Genomic DNA, 12,110 nt, shown 5'->3' with positions numbered 1-12,110 from the left:
ACCAGTGGTAGACTGTGTAGATTGGACTAAAGATAACAAAAATATTGTAAAATTACACTAAACACTTCGTAATTGTCAAAAGTAAGTTACAAAAGTAACAATCGTCAAATCAGTTCTGTGTAAGATACAACCTTATCAACAAAATGAAAATAAACAATCAAAATATAACAGTAAAAATATAAAAATATATATTTATTAAACAATACGCTAACATTAGGAATGTATATACTTTGGTTTATAATGATATAATGGTATTTATTATGCATACTTTGTTTATATATAAATTATGTTAATTTGGTTGTAGTTATATATAAACGATGTTATTTATACTTATGAAACCTTAAAAATAAGCATAATATTTAGTAGAGTCTAAACAATAAGTAAACAAAAGGCATGCTAGTATAATGATTTAAATAATAGTCCAGTTATAGAAGTATACAATCGAAGTAAAAAAAGATAATAACAATAATACCTTTTATTATAGTTGAAAAACACTAACAAATTTTTTGTTAGGAATAAACCATTTAAGAATCTGATTTGTATACTTATTTATATATGGTGTGTTAATAAAATTGTCAACTGATACTATCACTTAACAATCCATTCAAAAGCAAGAGTCTTTATCTGAAACATTATTCTTTTTATATGTAACATAAGAAAACAATAAGTTTTTACATTTATTATTATTTTTTGTTTCAAACATAAGTTAACTATAATATTATTATGAAATAAAAGAAATTAACATTAATCTGTAAAATAGGCACCAAAAGTTCTACACAAATTAAACTATTTGCTGGTATTTATTTTTCGTTGAAAATTGGCATGTGAATAGGAAATGCATGTAGAAAATTATTTTAATAATAAAAAAAGGGGATCGACATTTCTACAACTGCAATTTCATATGTGAACATCAACCAAATTTTCATGCAATATTTTCGAAAAAATAATCTATAAAAAAGTATGCTAATCATACATTATGGTCATAAAAAAATCAAGATTAACCTTTCGTTTTTTAAAAATAATCTAGGTTCATAATAGGTACGTGCCATGAAAATTTTAAATTAGATAAATTCTTGGTTGTTATATATCATTAGAAAGAGCTTCGATTCAATATTGAAAAAGTGAAAAAATTATCAAAATCGAACAATTCCATAAAAAGTTATGTCGTTTTTAGTACCGATTTTTATTATTATTAGAAACATATATGAATCATATATGTTTCTAATAAGAATCACCACAAAATAACGTTTGCCTAGAACTACCTAAAAAAAATGGTAAACTTAATCTATCAACAAATTAAACTATTTGCTGGTATTTTTTTTCGTTGAAATTTGGCAAGTGAATAACAAATGCATGTAGAAAACTATTTTAATAATAAAAAAAGGGGGATCGACATTTCTTCGACTGCAATTTCATGTTTGAACATCAACCAAATATTCAGGAGCAAAATAATCCATAAAAAAGTTCAGTAACCATACATAAAAGTCTTGAAAAATCAAGATTAGCTCTTCTTCTTTCAAAAAAGTATCTATGTGTATATATGTTTCTAAAAAAAAATTCTACAAAAACATGTCTGTTCCACGGTGCCTAAAAAAGTGTTCAAAAAATGAAAACCAAAATTTTAGCATAAAAATCGGTTCCGTAAATCGCGATTTCCGCGTACCTAGTATGTATTTAGTACTTTTTATCGAAGGATACGTTATTCAAAAAGTTGGCATACCAGATTTTGTCAAGAAACACTCTCAATTCTGTTGGCTAGAAAAATTGTAGAAAATGGTTCTAATTATTTTGATGAGTTTAATCATGATACTCATAAAAAATTTACTAGCTTAAAAAATCGAGGCGGTCTTTGGTCTATATCTTCTGATGCTTTGTCACTATTTAAATTAGCAGAAATAGCATTCAGAAAATCAACAAAAATTTTAACTAAAACTATTGACTGCAACAAAATGACTGCAGAGTTACTTCAAGATGTTGGGGTTATATCTCACTTCTCAAAAATTTGCAATGTTTCTTCTACTAAAGTATCTAAAGAAATGTCTCTCAATCTTCTAGACCATCTTTTAACTCTTTATATTCGTGTTCGCTCATTTTTCTATTCAAAGGACGTTGTAAACTTGCATAAAATCAAGTCTAAGATTAAAAGAACAAAATCATTAAGAAAAGAAATTAAGAAAGGAACTTTGAACTCCACTGAAAAGTTTAGATAAAAAATAGACATTAAAAAAGGTTATTTTCATAGCTACAAATGTCATTAAAAACATATTCTTGCATTAGTACTATATTGCAGCATGATGGAGAAATGCAATGATTAATAAAGTGAAAACCAAATGAAATTAAGTAAGTTTTTATTTAAAGTATCAAATGTTATACAATTAAAACTAGTTTAATAGTTATTTATTTTTACTATTTTATTAAAATAATTTTGAAATAAATAATGTTAAGAATTTTATTTTAGCCTCTTCTTTCTTTGTAACACAACTTCAACTTAAGAGTCACTTTTCAGCGTCTTAGAGAATTTTAAAGGTTAACAATGTACCTTTTGGTGCCCCAATTACCACTTATTAATATATATATATATTTATATATATATATATATATATATATACATATATATATATATATATATATATATATATATATATATATATATATATATATACATATATATATATGTATATATATATATATATACATATACATATATATATATAATATATATATATATATATATATATATATATATATATATATATGTATATATATATATATATATATATATATATATATATATATATATATCCCTCTAAAAAATGAAGCGTTGATTTGATGTTGATCAACGTTGATTTTGCGTTGACATTAGCGATCAACGGCGATCAACTATAAATGGATGTTGTAGCAACAGCAATGTTATCAACAGCAAATCAACGTTTATTTACAAACACTGAGCGTTCGTTGATTTACTGTTGACAAAAAACAAATTTATTGAGCTGTTTACTAACAGCAATTTGCTGAGCAAACAGCATGTTCTGCTGGGATTTTTTTGCTATTTTTGGTGGTAATAAACGTTTGTTCAAATTTTAATTATATTACGGTACCGTAATATAATTAAAACCTTTATAGATGGATAGAATAAATGGATAGATAAAACCTATGAAATGAATATAAACTTTATTGAAAAACATATATTTTGTTAAGTAATTATATTTTCAGTTCTTGAATAAAGATTATTCTAATGAAATTAGGGTAGTTTTTTAACTATTTGAGGATAATAGAACATCTTAATATAAAATTTTTAACAATTTAAAATAAAAAAGTCACAACTTAGCAGCAATTTGGCTTATTAATGCTTATTATAATAACATTGCTATTATCATAGCAAATTAGTAATGTTTATGACTGCAAGTATTTGCCTGATAAATTCTGACTGCAAACTAAAATCATATAGTACAAAATGCAATTTAAATTGGTTTTTTCTGATTTCTTTTGAAGATGTGCACAGCGATATATTTATGTTTTCAATCACTTTGCCTGAAAATAAATTTTGTTTAAGTAAAGTTGAATCTTATTATGGTGATGTTGACAACATTGCAGTTGAAAGTAGTTTATACAGTAGTATTGATACTCTCACTTCAACAAAAGATTTTTTATATGAGTGGTCATTAAAATACTGTATAAAATATGATGCTTTAAATGCACTTTTATTTCACTTAAATAAATTTACTCCATCTATACCAAAATGCAGGCAGACATTACAAAAATCTCTTCAAAAAGTTAATGTTTTATATGTCAGTGGAGGCGATTATATATATCTTAGAGTTGAAAGTGCAATTGATTATTATATATCAACAGTTGGAAATAAGGAAAAGCTTGATCTAATTGTAAGTATTGATGGTGCACCTATGTACAATAGTAAAAAGACTTCCATTTGGCCTATACTATTTACAATTAACAGAAAAGAACCATATGCTGTTGAGTACTTTGAAGATTTTATTCTTGATATGAAAAAATTTCAAACTAATGGGTATAAACAGCTGCATGTGACTATTAAACTTCGCACTGACATGGCTTTTAAAAATAATTTGTATAAAGAAGAAGGTCACCAACTTGACAAGAGTCTTTCTCCGCTTGCTCAGTTAAATTTCCCAATGGTAACTGGATTCCCATTGGACTATATGCACCTTATATGTCTTGGGGTAAATAAAAAACTTCTAATAAACTGGTGTAAAGGTCCCCGATGTATTAGAATAAGTTAATCTGTTAAAGACAGTATTTCAAATGAACTCATAAATTTACGAAGTTATACACCATCCAGTTTTCAATGTAGACCACACTCTTTAAATGAACTTGAGAAGTGGAAAGCAACAGAGTTTTGATTCTTTCTGCTTTATGCTGGACCTGTTGTTTTAAAAAGGAAAAATAAATAAAACTAACTATGACTTATTTGTTTCTCTTTCAATTGCTATGCACATACTGCTTTCTGATAAAATGGTGAAAAATGAATTGTTGCATTTGCTAAACAGTTGCTTATATGGTTTAATTAGAGAAGTACAAATTTTGTATGGGGAGATCTTGGTAACATACAATGTTCATAGCATGATTCATTTAGCTGATGATTGTGTTAACTTTGGGGAGAGTCTTGATCATCTATCAGCTTTTCCTTTTGAAAACTTTTTGGGTTGAATTAAAAAAATGGTGCGAAAATCATATCAGACTGTTGCCCAAAAAGTGAATCAATTAGATGAGAGAAAAAAGTTGGATATTTTTCTTAGAGAAAGGAATGGTAAAGAAATTTCTGTCCAAGCGGTAAATAAAAAGATCACATCAAATCTACGAGACAGAGTTTATGTCATTCAAGGCAAAGGGTTTATTTTAGTAGAAGAGGTTTTGGTAGATCTTGCAAAATGCAACACTCTAAATCGTCATTCAGTTCAAAAGTTTTTTCCTAATTGTTTTGAAACATCTTATTTAGACAATTGTTATGTAAATTCATTAGCCAACCTAAAAACAATTTTTCTGAAAAAAAAAAAAAACTTTTGAAAAAAGGCTTGATGATACCTCTTCAAAAAGGTGGTTATGCTTTTTTTTTCTACTTAGACATTGTGATATTGCTTATGATCACTGATTTCTTGAATTAAAACACAAATTTTGATTATACTTGCAGAGCATCAATTTTTAAAGAATGTCTGTGCATGTGTCATTATGTAAAATTTGTTATAAATTTGTCAAATATATAGTTCATTGAATAATTTTAAAGTGAGTTTAATGCATTTTAATTAAATATTATAAATTTTTTGTGAGAAACAAATACCTGGTATGTTTATAGAAATAATAAAATATTTACGCTGGTGTTTTACATTAATAAATATAAAAAGCGTTTTACAAAGTTCATTGTTTTTAATCTCTAATGTATTTTTAATTTTATTTTGTAACTTATATAAGATTGTTTAGAATTAAATTGCACCAGAATATTGAAATGTCATTTGCCATTGTTTAATTTTTAAATGGAAAAATTAAAGAAGTGGTAGTGATTACTAAAAGTTGGATGAAAAATGATGGGAAAAGCTTCTGGCATTTATTTAAAAGCTGCGATTCGTAAAGCTGTCACAACCTTGCAGGCACCAACCTCTGATTGGAAGATATACCCAGCTAGGATTTTATACACTACAGGTTTGCATATTACTATAAAAAAATGCAAAAAAATTGAATTAGATACTGAACTGTATGTTTTGACCAGGGCACTGGAGAGGATAAACATGTGCCGGTGCAAATTTATTTTGGGCCCCCCTTTACAATATGACTATTCTCTCATTTAATATCACTTATTTTAAATCCAATATTCCAACAGGCATTTGCTTAAATTATATGTTCTGAATGTCATTAGAATGTTTAAAGAAGATTCTTAACAAATTTTTTAATCGTTGACAAAAACATTTTTATTTTGGAGTCTTTATAAAAAAAGTTTTTTTAACAATGTTTTTATTTTTTTTTTAAATTTTCAGTGTTTTTTAAAAACTAAAAAATTTATTAATTTTCATGGGTTTTTCATTAAAATTCATTAATTTTTATGCGGTGCACCAACTGCACCCCATTCTCATAGCGCCTGCTTTTGCCGCAAACATTTCAATTATATTTTTTTATTAGATGGGTCATTCCATGCCAAGTGGTGCAAAGGTCCCTTATGGACCAACTCAGATTTTATTGAAATTTTTTGATTTTGTACATATATATGTTAAAAGCATGTTTTGAAAATTTTAGATCAATATCTAATATGGTTCTTGAGAAAACGCTATTTAAGTAGTGGGGTATTTTGCATAAAATTTCACTCTACAAGAAAAAAGGGTTTTTTCATCATTTTTAACAGCCAATAACTTTTGAACAAGTTAGTTTTATACTTCAATTATTATAAGATAGCAAATGTGCTGTGGATACTTTGAAAAAAGAAAAAAATATTATTTCTGGCATCTTAACTTTTTCCATAATGGCGGGCTAAAGTTGATTTTTTTGTTTTAAGAATAAGTTTTTTTGTGATTTTAAAGACCTTAATCTTAAAAACTAGTTACAAAGTTAATACAAATCAAATTGCCTGCTGATCTACATGTGGTGGATAAACATTTTTAAAAAAATCAGTTGATTAAAGAGCTGCATTCAAAAGTTATAGGTCTCCAAAATGAGTCAGATCGAGATTTTTGTAAAATTGATCTGTGATGCAAAGCATCTGTTACCTAAGATAGCACTTTTTTTTTTTAATAAAATTTTTTATACGCATCAATTAAAGACTGTTAATTAATAAAAACCAAAAAAATTAATGGGCGCTTATTTATAACCCCCAAAAGGTAGTCTCTAAAAGTCAGGTAAATTTTCCATAAAATTCTGAAATTGACATAATAATTAAATGCATTGAGTTATATAATGTTATTTATTATGAAATATCAATTAAAAAATATCAATGCTTAAAGCCTTTTAATCCCTTTAGATAAAGAACTTTTAAATCCCAATAGATAAAGTCCCCTCCCCTCTGTCCCCTCCCCTCTTTATAATACAATAATTTTTTTAATGAAAAACAAACAAAATGTTTTTAAGAAAATAAACAAAAATAATAAAATTTACAAAAAGTTAAATTTCTCAAATAATAAAATAATCTCATTGATTTCTTTTAAGTCAATACTATAAAATCTTCCACTGTTTGACTGGACTTTAAGAGATTGCACTTTGCATAAAATATGCATTAGAGGTACCCAACAAAGATCATCTCTGCATGGCCACGTAAACTTGTTACATAAAGACTTTTTCATGAATTTAATATTAAGATCTTGATGCTCTTCTGAAATACTAAGAATATTTCCTAAATACCATTGAGCATCGTAAACGCAGGCCATATATTCTCCTGGTGAGTAACTGGAAATTTTATTAATATAAATTCTGCAAGTAGAAAAATCCACATTAGTGCAAATAATATCAAATGAGACTCTTCTTATTTTTATTGAGGTAAGTGACATTGGGATAAAACTGTGGTGGTTTCGTGTCCCAGGTATTGTCGAACAAGAACGATATCTCTCTTCCAAATTGAAGTTTGTAGTATGTGTTTCTATTGAAACTTTGTCAACAAAAAAAAAATATATTCCTTTGACGTGTTGAACACACCAGCTGTACATTTTGCTTGGTGTGTCAATAGGATCGTTTAGTGATTGTAGACTGGCTCGTGCAACAAGACGTTTCACTGTTCCACCAACACCATCACAAGGGCTTTTACCATGCGATGTTGCAAAAAAGTGCCACTCTGCAGTCATGTCAAAATCGTGTTTATGGTAGCATAAGTTGATAAGATTTTTGTAATTTTTATATTGTGATGCAGCTCCATCACTAAAATAGATAATGTGTTCAAATGTTTGTAATTGTTTAAGTTTATCAATAACATTACTGATAAAGCAATGAACAGCATCTGTTCCATGTTTCAGATGATCTGATATAACACAATAACTTTGACTATCAAGTTTTCCATCTTTTATAAAATACGCAACAAAGGGGTGCACAGTTGTTTGGCTGTTATTCCAGTGAAAACCTTGCACTGCATCCTGTATTAGAAAACTATAGTTTTCTGCAAAGTCAAGAAGAACCAAAGCTTGATTTTCTTTTAAATTAGTTTTCAAATGTTGGTAGTAGGTGGCTTGACTTTTTGATATAAAATGATGCACTCGTAAACTATCTAACTGTTCATAAACCATTTCAATAAATTCATCTTAAGGTAGAGTTGCTGGTACTAAAGTACATTGGTAATTTGATTTTTGCCATTGATAAAAGTTAACTTCACTAATTTCTTTTTCTGTAAACAAAGTGTCAATGTAGTCTAACAAAACCTTTTTAGTAGGACATTTATCGCAGCTATGCAGCATACAATCTCTATTTTCAATGCTACAAACCATTAATTTTAATAAGATTTTGTAATCAGAAATTCCAGGAATTTTCTGTACAAGGAGCTTTACATTTTGATGGTACTGGCAAACACAAACTGCATGCAGACCAGAAGCACCACCCACAGGAATGCACCACTTGGGCCTTAGCTCACAAAATTTTGAAAATCCAACTTTAAGATAATTATATTTCTTTTTAAACTCAATATGTAGCTCTTTCATATTGACTAGTAGAAGGCGCTTTTGGATATGTTGCTTTTTACTATCTACTTTAACTGAAACAAACTCTTTTTTTCCTGGACAAACCCTTGAATATTCATCGCATTCGTAGAAATGAACAACCTCTGTAATTACATCTTCGCTTAGTTTTCTACCCGATTTTGGAGAAGGTTTTGATAGTATTCCACTTTTTTTACTTAATTTTCTGGCTTGTACTACAGATCTTTTTGAAGTAAAAAAAAACTTCTGAGTTTTCTCTATTGACCAACTGTCTGGAGTGAGTGTAAGAAGTGTGATTTTTTCAGAATTTGACAATGTTTTTTCAAATTTTGACTTAATTTGAGTCATAATATTGTCTAAATCTGTGTTTGTTTTTTTCAAACATTTTTTGAGGGTGATTCAATTCCACAAAGTGCAGCTATTTCTAAACCTAGCACATTGGCAACAGCCTTTTGTGTATGAGCTCTTACGCTATCAATTTTACGCTTTCCATATGCAACTCTATCTTTTTTTGAAACAAGTTTTAGAGGTGAGCATCCAAAACTTGCAATACTTGAATTAAGATCTTCTTTTAATGTATGGTTGTCAACATAAATTTCTTTTTCTTGGAGTTCATTTTCTTTTGTATTATGTTTGCAATTCAGAACTTTTCTGCAACTAGTGCAAATTTTTTGACCAGGTATTAAACCAAAATCTTTGGCATATGAAAGACTGATAACTCTTAGAGAATCTAAAAAATAACGGAAATAATTATTAAATATTTTTTTTTAAATTTATTTAGTGTTATTAAGGTATTTTTATTAGATTAAGATATTAAATATTGAAACTTACTTTTCACATTTTTTGCATGCTTGTTCAACGGATTACAACAATACCTGCGATGTTCATTCTCATACCTTGACAAGTAAACTTTCTCGTGATAGCTACAAATAAAATCTATAAGATTTATTTTGCTTCTCAAAGAAATAAGCTCTTGGTTTAGTTTAGACAGTTCTTGGTAGCGTTTACTTTTATTAGATAGATAGCACTGTTCATTTAATGCTTTACCAATAGAGCAAGTAGAAAGCTCAGGCATATTACTTATTACTAATTAGTTCTAAAATACAACAATTTATTTGGTTTTATTAGTACTTTTTAGATTGACATACTAGTAATATAGAATTAAATGAAACAATAACTAAACTTTTAAAAAGTAATAATTTTTTATGGAAAATTTACCTGACTTTTAGAGACTACCTTTTGGGGGTTATAAATAAGCGCCCATTAATTTTTTTGGTTTTTATTAATTAACAGTCTTTAATTGATGCGTATAAAAAATTTTATAAAAAAAAAAAAGTGCCATCTTAGGTAACAGATGCTTTGCATCACAGATCAATTTTACAAAAATCTCGATCTGACTCATTTTGGAGACCTATAACTTTTGAATGCAGCTCTTTAATCAACTGATTTTTTTAAAAATGTTTATCCACCACATGTAGATCAGCAGGCAATTTGATTTGTATTAACTTTGTAACTAGTTTTTAAGATTAAGGTCTTTAAAATCACAAAAAAACTTATTCTTAAAACAAAAAAATCAACTTTAGCCCGCCATTATGGAAAAAGTTAAGATGCCAGAAATAATATTTTTTTCTTTTTTCAAAGTATCCACAGCACACTTGCTATCTTGTAATAATTGAAGTATAAAACTAGCTTGTTCAAAAGTTATTGGCTGTTAAAAATGATGAAAAAACCCTTTTTTCTTGTAGAGTGAAATTTTATGCAAAATAGCCCACTACTTAAATAGCGTTTTCTCAAGAACCATATTAGATATTGATCTAAAATTTTCAAAATATGCTTTTAACATATATATGTACAAAATCAAAAAATTTCAATAAAATCTGAGATGGTCCATGAGGGACCTCATTAAAATTTGCACCACTTGGCATGGAATGACCCAGATATCGATAAATGATTTTTATGAAAAAGCTCAGTCACGCTTAGAGAAAACAGCAGATACTTTAAAAATTGAAACTGACACCGAAGAAAAAAAAGGGACAAAGCAAAAGTAAATTTTACTAAAATTATTTTTAAATCAATAAATAATTTTGCAATAAAGAATTACACAAATCATGCACTGTTTTTGTTTAAAAAGTAAAGTTTATATTAAAGGAGAAAGACGGCAATGGCATTCTCTGAAAGTGATGAAGATATTGTGGTTGGTGATGAAGAACTATACAGAAGATATTATTTTGATAGCTCAAATAGCTAAAGAACATCTAACGTGATTCTAAATATAGCAGGTTAACTATTTTTGTAAAAGTAATATAATGGTTTGTTAAAATAAACATGCTTATTTTTTTACTGAATTATAAATGTTTTTAAATCAATATCAACTCCCCATTTACACAGTGAAATAGCAAGCTTTTCAGTTGCTGAAAATAACATTGACTTCTCGAAAGAAACTAATCTATCTCAAGGGAAAATGATGTTTTCTTCAAATATATTGGTAAAAAAAAAAGTCCTAATGTTGCTTTTGTTCTAATTAAAATCTGTGTGCGTGTGCAGTAAAAAAATTAATAGAAATCAGAACTATATGTTATAGAATATAATTTTGTTGACAAATATTTTATAAATATATGTTTGTTGACAAGTTTAAATAAAAATCACTATATAACGTTTAAAAATTTTATTTAATTTTTGTATGTATAATTTATCTATACCTAGGTAGAAAATGGCTCTAAAAATTGTGTTTTGGATAAAGAGGATAGCAAAGAAAGACATTTGTCTTGCCAGGGTAAATTAAATAAAAGTTTTATTTATTTTTTCCATTTAGGTAATTTTTCATGGTTAATTTTTTACAAAATATTTTACATAAATAATAACAATATTATTTATTTTACTACATTTTTTTTTAAGATTTTCAAAAATTTGCGTTGAGTTGGATTGCAAAAATAGATAAAAAGGTACTACAGTTGCTTTTTATTTTAATATCAAGGATTGCATAATACCCCCACAAATTTTCAAAATTTTGAATCAAATCAGAAAAGTGATTCAAGAGTCAATTTTAAAAATCCATGTATTGAAATTAAGATTAATATTTAATGAAAATTAATATAAATTTCATTCATATAGAATGAACATAATATGTATTCTGACCCTTAAGTAATTTTTATTTTTTTAATAATAGATGAGTTCTCTTAGTCGTTGTGGAGGTAATACTCCATTTAAATTGGCTTTTGCTTTTGAAAAGTTGTTGATGAGCGAGGATGCTGGGGCCTGTTTTAATGTCTCTGGTGGTTCATTGAAGATAAATTTTAAAATATACACCCTGTATCATATGACAGTGGGTTAGAATGGTTTTATGTATTTTTTTAGATTTTTTTTTTTACAGGAAATATATTTTGTTTGCCCTAGTCAGTCATTTATGTAACTATTTGCTATAATTTCTGCAGTTTGATTTTTTTTTAATTTGATTTGAATTTTTGATTTAGATGCGATTAC

General features: G+C 27.2%; 1 long non-coding RNA gene across 1 annotated transcript; it reads left to right on the top strand.

The window, feature by feature from the left end:
- The first annotated feature begins 10,583 nt into the window (after nt 1-10,583).
- Nucleotides 10,584-11,468, top strand: LOC136074830 (uncharacterized). Its single transcript, XR_010635481.1, has 3 exons — nt 10,584-10,674; nt 10,779-10,909; nt 11,019-11,468. It is a non-coding gene; the product is annotated as an uncharacterized LOC136074830 (long non-coding RNA).
- The last annotated feature ends 642 nt before the right edge of the window (nt 11,469-12,110 follow it).

Source organism: Hydra vulgaris, chromosome 01 (genome assembly GCF_038396675.1).
Source record: "Hydra vulgaris chromosome 01, alternate assembly HydraT2T_AEP".
Classification (NCBI taxonomy): domain Eukaryota; kingdom Metazoa; phylum Cnidaria; class Hydrozoa; order Anthoathecata; family Hydridae; genus Hydra; species Hydra vulgaris.
The sequence above is the reverse complement of the archived record's forward strand: the minus strand, read 5'-3'. Positions and strand labels throughout refer to the sequence as shown.